The 19,941-nt window shown below is 44.0% G+C and overlaps 1 long non-coding RNA gene across 1 annotated transcript in view; it reads right to left on the reverse strand.

Moving 5' to 3' along the window:
* Positions 1 to 15,455: 15,455 nt before the first annotated feature.
* LOC130357958 (uncharacterized) overlaps positions 15,456 to 19,941 on the reverse strand; it is a 42,855-nt gene continuing 38,369 nt past the window's right edge. Inside the window, exon 3 of the long non-coding RNA XR_008889340.1 lies at positions 15,456 to 15,529. This is a non-coding gene — a long non-coding RNA (uncharacterized LOC130357958). The remainder of the gene's footprint in view (positions 15,530 to 19,941) is intronic.

The following is a 19,941-nucleotide window of genomic DNA, read 5'->3' on the forward strand; positions in this document are numbered from 1 at the left end:
AAAAACATCACAAAAGCAAAAAGGTTAGAATTTTTTTTTAAATATTCAAACTTTTTTAGCCTGAAAAGCAGCTGTAATTTGGGCTCAAAACCAGCTTAAAAAATGGTATGTGCACATAGCCTTCCATAGTTGGGTAAGTTCTACTAAGTAGCCATGTTGGATGTCTCACTGCAGAAGAATGTACAAATCTCAAATATAGACAATCCACCCCTGTGAATAAGTTCCAAATCAAAATAATAAGAGACATCTAAAATTGAACATTTTTGTAGAACAATGCACAAAGTACAGATGAATATACATGACTATAACAAAGGGTTATGAACTCTTCCTCTCACTTCCTCATTATGCTGTTTATTTCACAATCATAAATAACAATGGAGCATTTCCTAATATTTATCATGTCCCTTTTGCCTTCAGTATAAGGCCAAGTTTCCACTTTTTTTTTTTTTTTGGGCAGTTTTTGGAAAGCTGCCACTGCAGTTTTTGAGCCAAAGTCAGAAGTGGATCCATAAGGGAGACGCTCCGCCATATAAGACGCTCCGGCATATAAGACGCACCCAATTTTAAAGGAGGAAAATCTAGACACAAAATATAGTATAGGACAGTGATCTTCAACCTGCGGACCTCCAGATGTTGCAAAACTACAACTCCCAGCATGCTCGGACAGCCGTTGGCTGTCCGGGCATGCCAGGAGTTGTAGTTTTGCAACATCTGGAGGTCCGCAGGTTGAATACCACTGTTATAGGAGGTAGTACTCACGTGTCCCCGCCGCTCCGGACCCGTCACCGCTCGTCACCGCTGCCCTGGATGTCGCCCCCCATCGCTGTCGTCGCGTCCCCGGGGTGTCCCCGTCGCTCCGGAACGTCTCTGCTGCCCGGGATCCTCGCTCTCCGTCGCCGCCATCACATCGATACGCACGCCGCTAAGCACGCCGCTCCTATTGGATAACGGGACGGTGTGCGCGACGACGTGATGACGACGAAGGAGAGTGCCGGCCATGCAGGGGATCCCGGCACGGAGCAGTCATTCGCCGATCGGACACCGAGGAGGCAGTTAAGGTCTCTCCCGGTGTCCTGTAAGCTGTTCGGGATGCCGCAAGTTCACTGCGGTGGTCCTGAACAGCCCAACTGAGCAGCCGGGTTAGTTTCACTTTCGCTTCAGACGCGGCGGTCAGCTTTGATCGCAGCGTGTGAAGGGTTAATACAGGACATCACCGCCAGCTTTGGGGAAGAAAAAGTGCGTCTTTTACGGCGAAAAATACGTTAAGTCCTTCCTTTATATGTCCTATATGTTATGGAAATTGATTATAAAGTCAGCCAGTTATTTCAAATTTTTTAGCCATTTTATTACTATTTTAAAGGCCGTAGGAATTAGACTATTTTATACAACATGTGCACTAACAGCCGCATTTCCATACACCTTTATATAACCCATTAACACAAAAAAACCTTTTTATTTTTTAATTTTTTTTTACCCTTTTTATGAAAAATACAGCTGTGTTTACAGTGTGTTACAAGGCATTTTAGCTGTTTAAATGTTAGCTGAGAGTCAGTAGAGAAATATAAAACATGAAACCTGCAATGCCAAGGCTAGGTTTCCACACAGGTTTTTACCCTGGCCTTAGCATTGCACGTTTGTTTTTTTCTCTGGTGTTTTTGGGAAAACTGCCATTACAGTTTTTGGCTCAAAAATGCCAGAAAAAATACTTTTTTTTTCTTTTTTCAATAGGCATTTTTTGAGCCAGAGACAGTTTTTTTTGGCTCTGGCTTTTGTGTGTGTTAATTCTTCTTCTTTAGGGAATGGTCACAAGTGCCGTTTTTTGCTGCGTATTTGCTGCTGCATATTTTCCTACCCACTGAAAGCAATTAGTAGCAAAATCAGCTACAGAAAATACACAGCAAAATATGGCACGTATCACCCTACCCTTAATGGCAGTCTTAGAATCACATGATTTGTAATAACAATAACACAGGTAAAAGAAATGCATATACAGGGGAAACTTGAAAAAGTTCATTTATTTCAGTAATGCAACTTACAAGGTGACACTAATAAATGAGAGAGACTGTACTTTTTTTTTTAGATCAACTGGCTCCTGAAAGTTAAACAGATTTGGAAATTACTTCTATAAAAAAAATCTTAATCCTTCCAATAATTATCAGCTGCTGAAGTTGAGTTGTTCTTTTCTGTCTAAGTGCTCTCTGATGACACGTGTCTCGGGAGCTGTCCAGAGTAGAAGCAAATTCCCATAGCAAACCTCTTCTACTCTGTGCAGTTCCTATGGGAATTTGATTCTACTCTGGACAGCTCCCGAGACGCGTGTCATCAGAGAGCACTTAGACAGAAAAGAACAATTCAACTTCAGCAACTCATAAGTACTGAAAGGATTAAGATTTTTTAATAGAAGTAATTTTCAAATCTGTTTAACTTTCTGGAGCCAGTTGATATATAACAAAAAGTTTTTTTCCTGGATAACCCCTTTAATTCCAGGGTCAACGCATCCGTCTACCAAGAGATTTTGGAGCACTTCATGCTTCCTTTCCTTTTAAGTTGCATTAATGAAATACAATGGACTTTTGCGCGATATTCTAATTTTTGAGTTTCACCTGTACTTATGCACACTCTGGTGGAAAACAATTTATTTTAAATTGACTGGTGCCAGGAAGTTATACAGATTTTTAAATTTCTTCTATTAATAAATCTTAATCATTCCAGTACTTATCAGCTCCTGTATACTACAGAGAAAGTTCTTTTCTTTTTGAATTTCTTTTCTGTCTGACCACAGTGCTCTCTGCTGACACCTCTGTCCATATCAGGAACTGTCCAGAGCAGGAGCAAATCCCCATAGCAAAAATATGCTGCTCTGGACAGTTCCTGACATGGACAGAGGTGTGGTCAGACAGAAAAGAAATTCAAAAAGAAAAGAACTTTCTCTGTGTAAACAGCAGCTGGTAAGTACTGGCAGGTTTAAGATTATTTAATAGAAGTAATTTACAAATCTGTTTAACTTTCTGGCACCAGTTGATTTAAAATAAATAGTTTTCCACCGGAGTACCCCTTTAAGATAATTTCATATGGGTGGGCTACCTGTAAATTTTCCACCGTAGAATTTCCACAGCAGAAAATCTGATGCATACTGCATTGAAATCAATTTTATCTGCAGCGGATTTTCGACTCAACTCAAAACCGCATCACTACTTACCTCCTTACACTCCATGGGCCGGGCATCCTGCATCCAACGCATGGGGTGGTACTCTAAAGGCAGTGAAAAACTGCCACAGGATACAAAATTTCCTCACATCAGCAAAAATGCCAGAAAAATGCCAAAATTCTGTGTCAGTTTTTCTGCCATTTTTGCTGGTAAAAAAAAAATCTAAGTGGAAACCTAGTCTAAGGTTATGGCCACAAGCAGCTTAATTATGCAGCATTTCCATTCCAAATTCACAGTAGTAAACCAACACTGTTTTATCAAATTTAGTAGATTTATCAAAACCTGTGTAGATGTGTAGAGTGGTGCAGTTGCCCGTGGCAACCAATCACATTGCTTCTTTCATTTTTCACATGTCTCTTTAAAAATGAAATGAAATCTGATTGGTTGCCATGGTTAACTGCACCACTCTTCCTCTAGACAGGTTTTGATAAATATCGTTCTGTCATGTAGATTGGTGCAGATTCGCAATGCATTTTTAAAAATGTGTTGCGTTAAAAAAAGTAAAAAAAAAAAGTTGTGCAAAATGTAAAAAAAAAATAAGTATTTTAAAAAATGCACTTGTGGATTTTTTATTTTTTTTGCAGCAGCAGCATTATGTTTTGTTGTTGCATTTTTGTTCACTTTTTATGCATTTGTGTCCAAGGCTAAATTTGTTGCATTTTCTATTAGTCATTTTCCCTTAGGCTTCCATATAGAACTTGTTAAAAAGCACCTGTAAAAAATGCATGTTAAAAATTGTCTAAATAAAAATAAAAAAAACAATACCCAAAAACACTTGAAATTCATGCCATTTTTACAAGCAGGTAAAAAAGCTGCGAGACGACTTCCTTTTATGTGAAGGAAGCCTAAGGACATTTATGTGTAACCCAGCTAATGAAGGTTATTGCTATAATTAAGGATGAATAAAGCTCCTGGGTGGGTCATTTGGACATACAAATGAGCTTATGTGTGGGAACTTCAGTAGCCGAAAGAATGTGGTCACACATTGCAGCTTCATTGCAGTACTGCAGCTTTTTTGCTGCGATTACACTACACCACAAGTAGTAGTGTGCGGAAACTACAGTGCAAATGTCTAAATGTCTCCAAAAACATTAGGGCAATGTCATCATGACCTGCAGATTTCAACACAAATGACCAATTTTCAGTGTTTTTCAACCGGTGTGCTTTGACACATGAAAACACTTTATTCTGTCTGCAGCCCCGATCTGGAAAACTTTAGCTCCGTCCGCTCCCCCTAATCAGTGGTGTGCTGACTGGTTTCACTATACATATCATGGAGTGCTATAAAGCAGAAGGTAAGCATACACATCACTCTGCTTCCTCCATTGTGCCTACATAGTACAGAGTGATGTCTATGGGCACATGGACATTATAGGACTCCATGAACAGAACTACAGTTTTACAAAATGGGGCCACAGACAGAATATAAGTGTGATAGCCTGGTGGGGGTGTAGGGTAGTTGGTGTGTTGCTGTAGTATATGAGGGGTTAATTTAACCCTTGTCACTCGTGACGCCAGGGTGTGGGGTTAAAACTCTGTAGTGATTCTAGGCCTATCGCCATCCTTCCCAAGAGCGATAGGTGAGTGTAAAATTAATGGATTATCCACAGCAGTGCGGAACTTAAAACTTGCAGGAACTTTACTGAAGATTTTCTGTAGATGCAGTATCGGTAACAGTCCAGATAACAGAGTCTATATAGACAGCACAGCAGTGACTGACAGTTGCTTAGGACCGAAAAGTTCTCTTAAGATTAGGAGGATTGTATTTGCATAGAGATCTGCTGGATTTAGGGGTTGGATTATGTCAGTGCTTCTCAATTATTTTCTGTCATGCCCCCCCCCCCTAGGAACAAGAAAACATTTCGCGCAACTGTAAATAGTATAATTTGTCTGTACACCTCTACATAACACTGTATCCTTATTAACGTATATGAGGCTCTGTACACTGACAACAAGCAGGGCTCTGTACACTGACAACAAGCAGGGCTCTGTACACTGACAACAAGCAGGGCTCTGTACACTGACAACAAGCAGGGCTCTGTACACTGACAACAAGCAGGGCTCTGTACACTGACATCAAGCAGGGCTTTGTACACTGACAACAAGCAGGGCTCTGTACACTGACAACAAGCAGGGCTCTTTACATGGAGGACAAGCAGGGATTGACCTCACGTCTGAACGTAGCAGCGCGCCACGCCGGAGTTCAAAGCGCCTCTCCCAGGCAGCCACACTGACAACCCAGGGCCGTAAGTAAGATCCAGCCGTAGAGTTGCTAGGCAACCGACGCCGTGTGGGACGCCGCATGCGAGTGAGTCGGATAATCCGATCTAGACATCCAATATGACAGTATTTGCCGAGGTCAAACGAGCCCCCCTTTACGGAGCCTCGCCCCCTACTATTTGAGAAGCATTGGATTAGGTCCAGAGATCTTGCGGAGATAGCGGGGAATTGTAAGAACTTTCCGTCTCTAGCGCAGGCCTAGGCCACAAGGCTTTGGCCTAGTAATTGTCTTGAAAGCTGCGGAGGTCCTTCCTCATCCAGAGTCAGCAACCCAAGAGCGCGACAAAATGGCGCAGCTCCCTTATATGGGCAGGGGCTGGGCCCCTGCGACGCCAAAACAAGTAAGTAACACCATATACATATATTTATATAGATAATATTTCTAAATATCAAGTTACTAAGGGGTGACTAGGGGTTAATTAGGGAAGCGAACCCCGAAAGTCCTAGGGACACCACAAACCCCCTTACTTAAAACAAGTCGACCCCGACGCCTGTACCCTAAGGTAGAGGGACTAGGACAAGGACAGAATTATAAACATTCTATATACATTCTGAAGACATATTCTTTTAATCTGACTAGTATCCTTACTACACAACTATGAAGCTATCTAGACATTATGAAGCTATCTAGACATTAGGAAGCTATCTAGACATTAGTTTCTAGATCCTTAGACATTTTTATAGCTCTCTATACATTTATGAGGCTAACTAGACATTAGTACAGATCTCTATACCTTTAGTTTCAAGCTGACTAAACATTTTTGAAATCTCACCACATTTACTTTTGTTTTGCCACGATGAGTTACCTGTTAGTACACAAAAAGGGTATATTGGCTTGCCTAAGGCTCTCTACCAATAAGGTTAGCTACTAGGGTCTATCGGCTACACGCTACTTACCCCTAGAACACAACAGTATAGCCTTACCTAGGTTACTGTCACGATTCGGCTTCCAGGTAGTGGATCCTCTGTGTCAGCGAGGGATTGGCGTGGACCGTGCTAGTGGACCGGTTCTAAGAGGCTACTGGTTTTCACCAGAGCCCGCCGCAAAGCGGGATGGTCTTGCTGCGGCAGTAGCAACCAGGTCGTATCCACTAGCAACGGCTCAACCTCGCTGACTGCTGAGAAGGCGTGGGACAGAAGGACTAGGCAGAGGCAAGGTCAGACGTAGCAGAAGGTCGGGGGCAGGCGGCAAGGTTCGAAGTCAGGATGGATAGCAGAAGTTCAGGTAACACAGGCTTTGGACACACTAAACGCTTTCACTGGCACAAGGCAACAAGATCCGGCAAGGAAGTGCATGGGAGGAGATCAGATATAGCCAGGGAGCAGGTGGAAGCCAATTAAGCTAATTGGGCCAGGCACCAATCATTGGTGCACTGGCCCTTTAAGTCTCAGAGAGCTGGCGCGCGCGCGCCCTAGAGAGCGGAGCCGCGCGCGCCAGCACATGACAGCAGGGGACCGGGACGGGTAAGTGACCTGGGATGCGATTCGCGAGCGGGCGCGTCCCGCTGTGCGAATCGCATCCCCAACGGCCATGACAGTGCAGCGCTCCCGGTCAGCGGGACTGACCGGGGCGCTGCAGGGAAAAAGACGCCGTGAGCGCTCCGGGGAGGAGCGGGGACCCGGAGCGCTAGGCGTAACAGTTACCTTTGGAAATACGTGTTTAATTTTAAGCTCGCAAGAGCACCTACTGGCCAAGTAGAGCATCTCACACACGTAATAACAGAGAGAGAAGATTAGTGTACCTAACAGTGGCAGGAATTGGATATCAATAGGCTACAATTCCTAAAGTGTTTCTTGAGTGTGAGACATATTTTTATTTTGTGTATGTACTGGAGAAGTACATTTAAGTGAGCAATTTAAGGTACTATGTGTGCAAGTACTGCTAGTAGTTAGTCTTGTTACCTTAAGGGTATTTTTTATTTTTTATTTTTTTTGACAGGTGCTAGCGATTGGCGACCGGAATGCTACTCTCGGAGGGGCCGGTAGAGTCACCAATCTAGCAACTACTAAAACACCTTTTTAGTATTTTTATACATTTGTATGTACATGTATACAATAATTATTTACGTTTTTTGTTTTTAGTGTACACGTGCATCTAGCGGACAATTTCCGTGTACAACCTTTACTTACTTTTTATGTACACAGACACAAAGCAATTTTTTTCTGTGTACAAGAACCATATACATTTTTATCACACAGACTTACGTATTTATTAACACTCCAACAAGGTTCAGGCTCATACACCTGATAAGTGCAATTTTTAGCAAGAAAGTCTAGAGGTATATACACAAAATTGGCGTGTAAGGATCTGCAGTCCACCTACACTAGGAGTCTATGTTTCACGGCTGCCACAAATCAGCCGGGCACAAAACTTACGAATCTCCTACTGGCTAGGAGTCTCTTGACCTGATGGTCAGGCACAAAGCTTAATGGTTACGTTGCTGAACTTGGAAATTGAACAGTCTTAGCATAGTCCTGCTAGGTACATATGTCTTGAACTTTGTTACTGGAAAACAAAAGTGGTTAGCAAAGAAAAGCAACAGTCATTACTTCACAGTCCTTTAGAAAATATTCTTCCGTACTCTTCTTGTGCCTCTTGTAGACCCCCTAGCCCTTCCAACATCAGGGGCTGGCTGGGAGTTAAAATAGCTCTCCTACACCACATCGGTGATAGTAGAATGGGTAACAGTGGGATTCAAAGTGACCAGGGGCTTACTGGTCGGGATCAAGGTTGGTGAATAAGGTTTCAGCCCCACCTCCATGCCAGGAGTGGGCCAGAGTACTTTCGTTGGTACCGTTGCAGGAGGCAAACTCTCATTGCTCCAAGAGGGCCTAGGTACATACGTTGGTACCTCGGATACAGACAAACTCTCATTGCTCCGAGAGGGTCTAGGTACGGTCTTTGGCGCCCGCAATTTGGGCTTACTTTCTTGGTCTTGAGCAGGCCTTGGCACTGTGCTACACGAAACAGATGACTGATGATGTAGAGGCTCCTCCTCCTTGACTACGTTGGTGGAGGCATCTGGAGCAGACCATTTCAGCCTCAGGTTAAAGGGATCCGATTCCCAATCTGTAGATGGAAAGTATTTGAAGGGAAGCTGTGTTGGGGCCGTTGGTCTTGTGACCACAGCAGCCCATTCTCCACGCAGGCCCTGGACGGGGGTGTACTCCACTATCTCACCCACCTCCGGAAAGTAGAACTTTTATGTAGATATAGCCTCTGTACTGCTCGCCAGTTTACGAGGATGGTTTGCCCTGTATGGCAATCTAGGTGTGTCCCATAACCTCTGACCTTGTCCAACTTGGCCACAGTTGCTCTTCGTCGTTCTAGAGGCTCCTCCCCTTCTCGGGGATGATCCCACTTGCGGATGTAGAGTGCTTCCATTTCTTTAGTATTCTCCTGATAACGAATTTTCTCCTCAGGAGGCAAACATATGCTTAGGGACGTACAGTTCTCTGTGTCGGGCCTTTAATTTGTTGTTCAACTCAGCCAGCTTGGCTTCCTGACGGGCCCTTTCTCTTTGTGCGGTTGGAATTGGTGGGAATGGCTTCCCAGGTATAGGTTGTAGAACTGCGTGCATATACTCGATGAGTCCCGGCTTGTCCCCAAAAATCCACTGGGGCAAATCTGGTGAGCGCCGTCGTGCACTCGGCAAGTTGGATAAAGGTATCTCAGGCTCAGGGTTGGAGGAGGTAGAAAAGGCCGCCTCTGGCGGGGTACTCACTGCAGACTCCTCCAATGGGATCTGGGCCCACGAGCCCCAAGTCCTGTGGTGAGGGGACAATCTCACCGGCGATGCTACTCCAGGTGTCCCAGCGCAGTCTCCTGGAGGTGTATCCGGCCAATCATCATCATCATCGGGCAGTGGGGGGAAGATTGCAAGCCCCCTCTTCGTCCAATGACAACCATTGCAGACGGTCAGCGATATCCTGGAATAGTTGGGCTGCGGCCGCCACAACTTTCCGTTGCTCCGGCGCCATTTTGCTGTTCTCAGCACGTGGAACGCTGCTTTCCTCCATGTCTGTACTCTCCGGCTCCTTGTGTAGACTGAAGAGGTCGCTGTGCAGGGTGTCCTTTATACTGGGCTTCCCCAAAATGTAGGCCAGCAGGAAGGACGTCATCGGTGCAGCCCCGACTTCCTGTCCTCCCAGAAACGACTACTCTGTTTCCAAGTTCCCTTTGGCTGTGACACAGCAACTTGATAGCCATGCCCAGGGGCGGGACGTGGCGCAGGACTTTTTTGCTCGCTTCTCCGGCAGCAGGTTAACTCTTCCTGTGCTGACCGGACCAGAGGATCGTAGCATGTATTCATTTCGCAGTTTACACATTCTTGCAGCAGATAAATCTTCGCCTCCCCCCTTACTTTTCGCGTGGCCCCTTGTAATGCGTTCCACGCGCACCGCTCTTGTACACAATAATGCGGTTTACAGCACATGAATAAAGTCCGTTATATTGGGGGGAATACAATTTCACTAGTGGCAACAGCAGCAGGCACACACCCGACTCCTGTTAGTCAGACGCCAAAAAGGCTTTGTAATAGCCTGGTGGGGGTGTAGGGTAGTTGGGGTGTTGCTGTAGAATATGAGGGGTTAATTTAACCCTTGTCACTCGTGACGCCAGGGTGAGGGGTTAACATTCTGTAGTGATGCTGGGCCTATCGCCACCCTTCCTAAGAGCGATAGGTGAGTGTAAAATAAATGGATTGTCCACAGCAGTGCTGAACTTAAAACTTGCAGGAACTTTACTGAAGATTTTCTGTACATGCAGTATCGGTAACAGTCCAGATAACAGAGTCTATATAGACAGCACAGCAGTGACTGACAGTTGCTTAGGACCGGAAAGTTCTCTTAAGATTAGGAGGATTGTATTTGCATAGATCTGCTGGATTTAGGGGTTGGATTAGGTCCAGAGATCCTACCTCGTCCAGAGTCAGCAACCCAAGAGCGTGACAAAATGGCGCAGCTCCCTTATATGCTCCCTTATATGGACAGGGGCTGGGCCCCTGCGACGCCAAACCAAGTAAGTAACACCATATACATATATTTATATAGATAATATTTCTAAATATCAAGTTACTAAGGAGTGACTAGGGGTTAATTAGGGAAGCGAACCCTGACAGTCCTAGGGACTCTAACTTTGGGGACTAATAACTAAGGCACAGTATGAAATACGGTGCCGGGACACCACATAAGTGCCTCACAGGGGGCTTCTACCTATGACGAGGGGGGGGGGGTTGGTAGGTAGGAAGCGACTACTTACATTGGGGAAACTACATGGTGGGGATGAGCGATCTACCTACAAGATATTCCATAAGAATAGAAAGTCAGGGCACTCACCCACGTCAGGTTTTCAAACTTCTTTTTTTCAAGATGTATCAAACAAACATCATTGCTTAAACAGGGAAATAGAGGAAAAGGCAATGGCGGGGGTAGCTCCGCTTTAGGCACTGATGTTTGTTTGATACATCTTGAAATAAAGAAGATTGAAAACCTGACGTGGGTGAGTGCCCTGACTTTCTATTCTTATGGAATATTATGTCATTGGATTTTGTATATGTCAGTGAGCACCATTAGTTAGCCTGCTACCTGGAAGGGTTTTGGAGATAGATAGATATATATATGCCATAAGTAGGCATATCAACGTTCACAGTAGTGCCGAGCTAATCTATTTTGAAATACTATAGATCTACCTACAAGTGTTCCTACCTAATGGGGGGGGGGGGGGGCGGGGGGATTGTTGAGGCAAACTACCTGCAGAGAAGTCCTACCTACAGCTGTCTGGTATTGCAATTCAGCTGTTCTGAAGTAAAGTGGGGTAACTGCTATACCACATACAAATGTGTCATAGTTTTTGAAAGAAAGCAGCAATATTTTCTAATCATACATATTCCATTTTCATTGCGATTCCAGCAACAGATACTTGAAATGCATTTGGAATTATTTTTTTCTCAGCATTCTGCACTTAATAAGAATGTAAAAATAGAAGTTTAGTAGTAAAAATCTAATTTTGCATTAATGTAAGTATTCAGACCCTGTACTATGACAATTAGCATTTAGCTCTGGGGGACTCTTATTTTTCTTCATAATCTTTGAGATGTTTCTACAGCATGGTTTGAGTCACTTGTGGTAGTTTATTGGAAATTATTTGGAAACACACCGCCCTGTCTATATCAGGTCTGACAGCTGACAATGCAAACCAAGATTGAACTTTTCTTCCTCAATTCTAAGCATTGTGTGTAGAGGAAACCAGGCACTCCCCACACCTTCTAAATACCATCCCTACAGTGAAGCATGGTGGTGGCTGCATCACGCTGTGGGGGTGTTTTTCAGCAGCTGAGAAAAGGAGACTAGCCAGGGTTGAGGAAAAGCTGAATGGAGCAATACCGGTTCAAGAATTCTCTAGACCTCAGACTGGCAGTCGATTTACCTTCCAATAAGACAATGACCCTAAAGCACACAGCTAAGACAACATAGGAGTGGTTTAGGGACAACGCTGTGAATGTCCTTTAGTGGCCCAGCCAGAGACCTGACTTAAACCGAAACGAAAACCCCCAAATCCAGGTGTGCACGCCTTGTGGCATCCCACCCAAGAAGACTGGAAGCTGTAATTTCTGCGAAAGGTGCTTCAACTAAGTACTGAGTAAAGGGTCTGAATACTTATGTCAATGCAAGATTTTTGTCTTTCCTTTTTAATAAAATTAGCAAAGATTTGCTAAGAGTTGTTCCGTGCCGGCTTCATTCAAAGTAGTGCAGATGAATAGTGCTCTGTTCAGACCAGATAACGGCCTAGACGTGCTTCAGGGTGCAAATAACGACCCCTTCTTCAGTAGGCAAGTATAGATGTATACTTGACTACTGAAGAATGTGTCGTTATTAGCACCCTGAAACGCGTCTAGGCCATTATCCAGTCTGAACAGAGCACTATTCATCTGCACTACTTTGAATGAAGCTGGCACGGAACAACTTAATACAACCATTCATTTGCACCTGTTGCACTTACCAACCATCTCTTCTCACCAAGCGCACTGCAAACCTGTTGCTTCTACTACCAGAATCTAGCTACAACTAACACAACGAGGGTCCGATAACTGCACGGGTGTTTGCCGACATCACGGACCGTTCATATGGGAGTCTCCTGCCGGAGCCCTTTTTCTGCCTAGGCTTGCACGCCGGAACCATTACAGCTAGCACAGGACTCGCATACATCGGCCCGTCGCAGTACGGGACCAGCGGCTACGGTGAGATTTAACCATTTATCCATCTAGAGACTGTGGACAGGTTACTTCATATTAGTTCTCAAAAACAAGTGACTTTTGTTATTATCATCATATGTGCCGGACTATTAGTCCATTCCGGACTATCGACATTTACTTCTTAAATTCTGCAGATAATTTTACAATATTTTTCCTATGTGTTCATTAGGGCTCAATGACAGTTGATGTTAATATTACCATTGCTCTGATAATTTTATTAATAGTTTTATATTACTAGCAATTGTTTGTTTTAGTAATTGTTTGTTTTAGCAATTTTGTCTCCAATAATTATTTATAGTGTACCCAGAAGGGTGGTATTCTTGAGGTGTGGTTAATTTTTTTCTTAGATTTTAAATTACTTCTCTTAAAGTATACTACAGAGGAAATTCTTTTCTTTAGGGATTTCTTTTCTGTCATGACCACAGTGCTCTCTGCTGACACCTCTGTCCACCTCTGTCCATTTTAGGAACTGTTCAGAGAAGCATATGTTTGCTATGGGGATTTTCTCCTGCTCTGGACAGTTCCTGGCATGGACAGAGGTGTCAGCAGAGAGTACTGTGGTCGTGAAAGAAAAGACATCCAAAAAGAAAAGAATTTCCTCTGTAGTATACAGCAGCTAATAAGTACTAAGATTTTTTTTTTATAGAAGTAATTTACAAATGTGTTTAAAGGGGTACTCTGGCCCTAATACATCTTATTCCCTATCCAAAGGACAGGGGATAAGATGTCTGGTCGCGGGGGTCCCACCGCTGGGGACTCCCGCAGTCTGTCATTGCGCACTAACCTTTGTGAGCTCTCCGCAGCGCTGGAGGCTCCAAATGTGTAGCATGAAGACCAAGGGTCGAGAGTATGGTTACGCCACAACTCCGCCCCCGTGTGACATCACACCCTGCCCCTCAATGCAAGTCTATGGGAGGGGGTGTGACGGCTGACACCTCTGTCCATTTTCAGAACAGCCATCACGCCACCTCCAACAGACTTGCATTGAAGGCGGGGTGTGACATCACATGGGGGCGGAGTCATAACATCATGATACTCCGGGCCCGTGGTCGTCACGCCACACATTTGGAGCCTACAGCGCTGCTGAGATGTCACAAAGGTGGGTGCGCAATGACATATTGTGGGGGTCCCCAGCAGCAGGACGTCCGCGACCAGACATCGTATCCCCTATCCTTTTATAGGGGATAAGATGTATTAGGGACGGAGTACCCCGTTAACTTTCTGGCATCAGTTGATTTAAAAAAAAATAGTTTAACACCGGAGTATCCCTTTAAGTGTTTTATTGATGGGGGTACAATGGCTAAGGCTTTCATTGACTAGAAAGACAGGGCTCTAGTACAGGCCTCAGTTTGTGGTCCGATCACCACTTTAATCTAAATAATACTTTTAAATTGTATAAAATATTAATAACTGAAAAATCTGAGATTTTCATCTTTATATTCTTTAAGGATTTAGGATCAGTATGGAGATTATGCAATTTTACCCTGTAGACAATTTCCTTTCTATAAATAACTTTGTGTTTTTGTTAAGCTTTCTGGAATTTTTTTGTAAGCAGGCAAATAAACATGTGATATTTTGTAATAAGTTTTCCCGATACCAGGCAAGAATCTACACATACCCATCCTGCCAAATGAAACGATAAACACTATGAGGGAATCTGTGTCTACACATGTACACGTGCAGCCATTGTACCCCTGAGGCTCTCTGGGTTGGTATAATTATTACTTTTGGCAAGAGTTCAAGGTATTCAAAGATATATGTGAGAAGGTTGTATACTCTGCGATAAATATGTAGTGAAATTATACTGAAAGGTAGCTCTGCTTAAAAGAGGGTGGCCACTAGCAACTATCTACAGAATATATCATAAATGTATGATTGCTGGATGCCTGACCACTGGGACCCCCACTGATCATGAAAAAGATTGTCCCCAAGTGCCTCTTGTGTATAGTGTGCCTTTGTGACAACTGCTGCTTTTACTATCTATGGGATTGACAGAGATAGGTAAGTGCTGGACTCATCAGTCTCATTGACAGTGAATGGAGGTGCAGCAAGCAGACATACTACCTGTCAAATCACAGGGGCAACGGAGATAGCCATTCTCTTGATCAAAGGGGGACCCATCAGTCAGACCCTCCGATAAATTTAACACCAGTGCAAAGGTGATAAATGCTGTAAGTGAATTAACATTTTTATGGAAAAGCAATCACAATGCATACCTTCTTAAGTATATATCAGATACCCCAATAACACTTCATAAACTGTTTTTAGGTGTGTCAGTGGAGCTTATCATTGTGTACATTTCCATCATTCCCATTCTTTCAACCCATAATCTCACAGACCTCAGACAAAGCAAAAGTATTGAAAACCTAGGCCACAGAACGTGTTCAACGTCTGGTATATGTATGCAGTGTCCCACTGCCTATCTCTGCAGGACATCTGAATTGGTTGTCAGACATTTGTCTTCATTACTGTCATGTGTGTAGGGTATTTTACTATTGTGAACTGTTGTATGCTGCTTTACATTGTTTATATTTTGTACTGGCTGTAAGTGAGGAAGCCCATTCGCTTACTTTTACATAACATTTGGAACAATTTAGTTTTCTGCCCAGCATCTCGCCCCAGAGAGAGGAAATTCAGTTACTTGAAGTGTAGCTTAGAGTGAGAAAGAGTGAGAAACAACTAACCTCCCTTCATCGGGAGGTAGGCTTCAAGCCTTAGGATTGCTTGGGGCATACCAGCTTCTGTAGAGTCAAAGTGACATTCCTGTGAACTTCATCCTAGTCCATTTCTGAGGAAGCAAGAAGGAAGATGACGAGGAGACATAGACAAGAACCCCATAGCTTTACTTGGATCATTCAGGGCTTCAGGCTGGGCCTAAAGAAATTGTGACTGCAACACCCGCAATTGCGAATTTTGAGTACAGTACTTCTTTAAAGTCATTGGGGAAAATCCCCAAAAGTCAGCAGCAGATCTGAAACAACAATTGATACGCTGTAGAGTTTTTCAATTTCTGCTTTTAATTGTTTTTTCTTTATTTTAAAAGTCCCATCCACTACAATGCTACTGTGTATGTTGTGGATTTTCCACACTGAAATTATGTGTAGAAAATCCACAGCACGTCTGCCAAGTGTGACCCTACTCTAAACATGACTCCCATGTTCTGGCTGCTCGTTCCCCCTGCTCCCTGAGCTAGGCTGAAAATGGTCACAATGTCTGTGAGAATACTGCACAGGCAAGCGGGACTCACAGATCCCTGTGTGTCTACTTGTAGCAGCAGATTGCTGCTGCGAGTGGACAAGGCAGGACACACGGGCACAGCAGGAAGCACACTCTAAAGATGGTCACTAGTGCATCCACAGCATCAAATACGCTGCAGATGCACTACATGTGACCCTACCCTAAAGGCATGGGTCAAGTCCTGGGAACAAAAAAGTGGGAACTCACTAAAGATTTCAACTCAAAGGTTGGTCCTTCAGGACTCCTGTTAATGGGAATGGTGTTCCTGTTGTGAAAAAAGTGCAGTAACTCAGTTCCCGTGTGTTCCTGCAGGATGTGAGATCTGCCTAAAGGGTTCCTTCAGAGCCCTAGTGGATATCTGTTCCAGTCCAAATTATATCCAAATCAATTATTATCATTAGAGTTGATGCACGCATCAGAGTGAATAATACACACTAACACGATTTGCTCAGGGTAATGTACTTCTTCCTCGTGTTGATTACAGCATATTTCACAGCTTATATTCAGAATCAACATAAATTACCATCCACATTATTGATTATTATTAGTGACGTGTGTGTTTGTGATTTTGTCATGCGCAAGTTGACTTGTTTGCTCCTTAGCGCTAAGCAATTAGAACCTTGTACTTCTCCCCAGATGTCATAATGACATTATTTTATTTCTCTGCAAACAGTTCAATCTTGATTGTCAGGCTTCATTGGGGGAGAGACTGATTTCTGTCAGGTCAGATAATAATGAGCAAAGAACTGGTTTGAATTGGTATGAATTGGTATGAAAAAGAAGACATTTTATACCAATTAAAATATATATGATTATATATATTAAATCCATTACAATTTCCCCCTGAAAATGCCTATTTTACATTATTTCCCTAACATGTAGTCCTAGCTAATCTGTCCTATGTACTTCTCCAACTCCTTTTCTTCTTTCTGTACGTTAGATGAGTCATGGCTATTCCATGACCCCCCTTGCCACAGATTTTGTACATAGATTTTCAGATGCTGTCCATTACACATGCAATGATTCTGTATTCGGGAATTTCTGTAATAGAGTATATGGTCCATCATGGTCGAGGTTAGTCATCATGGGAGTAGCATTGTCCATGGCTTTTTCACACATCTTCTTCAGGCATGGCAGCACACAACAGATTATAAATGCAGAATTGCCACATGAGTTGGGAGGAGTAAGGCATCCACCAGATCCTTCATGGCCATGCTGTGTTTTACTGGTGTTTCTGCTGCTGTCAGGAAGCCTCTGGTTTTCCAGAGTGATCCAAAATTATGGGTGGCGCCAGATGCATTAGCCAAATCTGTGTAACTATTTTCTGTTTGGCCTTATGCCAATTTGCATGCCATGATGAGGGCCTAAAGTTCAGCTTCTTGTGCAGAGACAGTAGGAGGCAGGACCTCCACTTTTAGGACCGAATTTTTTGTCATTACAGCATATACTGTATGGTATCTCCCATGCTTGTATGCAAATCTCGAGCCATCCACAAAGATGGTGAGGTCTGGATTGGGCAGTAGAGTTTCACTTAAGATGGCAAGTGTGTTGTTTCCATCTTCATCAGCTCAAAACAATCATGGGAGTGGTTACCCTGATCATGTTCACCTTGATCCTCTTCATCACCTTCATTTCCTCCCTCAGGAAGTGGAAGCAGGGTGGAGGGGTTAAAAAGGGGTATTTGGGCAAGTACATCTGATGGGATTGTGGAGGTGGGAGTTTTATGGAGAGCCAACATGATCAGGATGGAGTATAGAGCAGAGACATCCTCAATCTCCAGTGGGGAGGAGATGGATATAGTTCCATCTTTGCTAAATTTAATGGAGGCTTGGAGTCTGGAGAGAACGTCTGCTCCTAACAGGTTGAGTGGACAAGTGTCTGAAACTACAAACCTGACCAGTAGGTGGGGGAAGTTGGCTATGCGGAGAGGCTTTGTGAGGGGATTCGTTCGGGGGATGCCATTAACCCCTACACATGAAACATCTACACTGCTCAAAAACATAAAGGGAACTAAGATAACACATCCTAGATCTGAATGAATTAACTAATCGTATAAAATATTTTCGTCTCTACATAGTTGAATGTGCTGACAAGAAAATCACACAAAAATTATCAATGGAAATCAAATGTATCAACCCATGGAGGTCTGGATATGGAGTCACACTCAAAATCAAAGTGGAAAACCACACTACAGGCTGATCCAACTTTGATGTAATGTCCTTCTAACAAGTCAAAATGAGGCTCAGTAGTGTGTGTGGCCTCCACGTGCCTGTATGACCTCCCTACAATGCCTGGGCATGCTCCTGATGAGGTAGCGGATGGTCTCCTGAGGAATGTCCTCCCAGACCTAGTCTAAAGCATCTGCCATCTCCTGGATAGTCTCTGGTGCAACATGGCGTTGGTGGATGTGCTCAATCGGATGCAGGTCTGGGGAACGGGTAGGCCAGTCCATAGCATCAATGCCATTGTCAGGCCCAAGGCCTGATTATGGGAACATACATGTGTCTTATAATTGCATCTATGTATAAACTTAGACCTGGGGGGTGAGGGGTCATTCAGACAGTGTATCCTTTGTTTTTGTGTATTGCAGTCAATTGGGGCCTGTCTGCTGTTTTCCTCTTTTTGAAGTCAGGAGTTTTCTTTGAAGTAGCAGGATGTAAGGGGTCTCTGGTCCCATATATGAGATAAGAGATGCCTTCCCCCCCCTCCCTCCCCTGGTGGGACCAGAGGGGGAGGGGGGAATGGAGTCCCTCCAAAAAGGAGATATATAATATTTAACAATGCTAGAGTCAGTTGTTAAGATCTGTGCCCCAAGCTGACAAGACCATCCTAAGAAAAGCTGGAGACCCACTCTCATGGACTGCTATAATATCATGCTGTAAGAACTTCATTTTTGCTTTCTGAACTTGCTAAACTCTTTGGAAATTTTTGTAACTGTATGTCATTTGTTTCTGTATTTTTTTATAGTCAGCAATGTGATACCTTTTATCAGATTAAATGTTTAATTAATCAGCTCTGGTCTTTGATCTCTAAATATATGAGCTCGCCTTTCTGAAGGAGGCTCTGGTAAAACACGTTTATCTAAGGGTTAATTTGGTGACTTGCTGGGACTAGTAGTGGATACCCAGAGGTCTGGCGGCTTTAACCCTTGCACTATCACACTCTCTCTAGCGTCTTGGCTGGACCGATAGGGTGTGATGGTGACAGCCATCCTCTTGCAGGAACTGCTGAAACACTCCAGCCACATGAGGTCTAGCATTGTCTTGCATTAGGAGGAACCCAGGGCCAACCGCACCAGCATATGGTCTCACAAGGGGTCTGAGGATCTCATCTCACTGCCTAATGGCAATCAGGCTACCTCTGACAAGCACATGGAGGGCTGTGCTCCCCCCTCCCCAAAGAAATGCCACCCCACACCTTTACTGACCCACCGCCAAACCGGTCATGCTGGAGGATGTTGCAGGCAGCAGAATGTTCTCCATGGCGTCTCCAGACTCTGTCACGTCTGTCACATGTGCTCAGTGTGAACCTGCTTCCATCTGTGAAGAGCACAGGGTGCCAGTAGCAAATTTGCCAATCTTGGTGTTCTCTGGCAAATGCCAAACATTCTGTACGGTGTTGGACTGTAAGCACAACCCCGACATGTGGATGTCGGGCCCTCATACCACCCTCATGGAGTCTGTTTCTGACTGTTTGAGTGGATACATGCACATTTGTGGCCTGCTGGAGGTAATTTTGCAGGACTCTGGCAGTGCTCCTCCTGCTCCTCCTTGCATAAAGGCAGAGGTAACGGTCCTGCTGCTACCCTCCTACGTCCTCCTCCACATCTCCTGATGTACTGGCTTGTGTCCTGGTAGCGTCTCCATGCTCTGGACACTATGCTGACAGACACAGCAAACATTCTTGCCACAGCTCACATTGATATGCCATTCTGGATGAGCTGCACTACCTGAGCCACTTGTG

The sequence above is a fragment of the Hyla sarda genome, chromosome 2 (genome assembly GCF_029499605.1).
Source record: "Hyla sarda isolate aHylSar1 chromosome 2, aHylSar1.hap1, whole genome shotgun sequence".
In the NCBI taxonomy this organism is placed as follows: Eukaryota; Metazoa; Chordata; class Amphibia; order Anura; family Hylidae; genus Hyla; species Hyla sarda.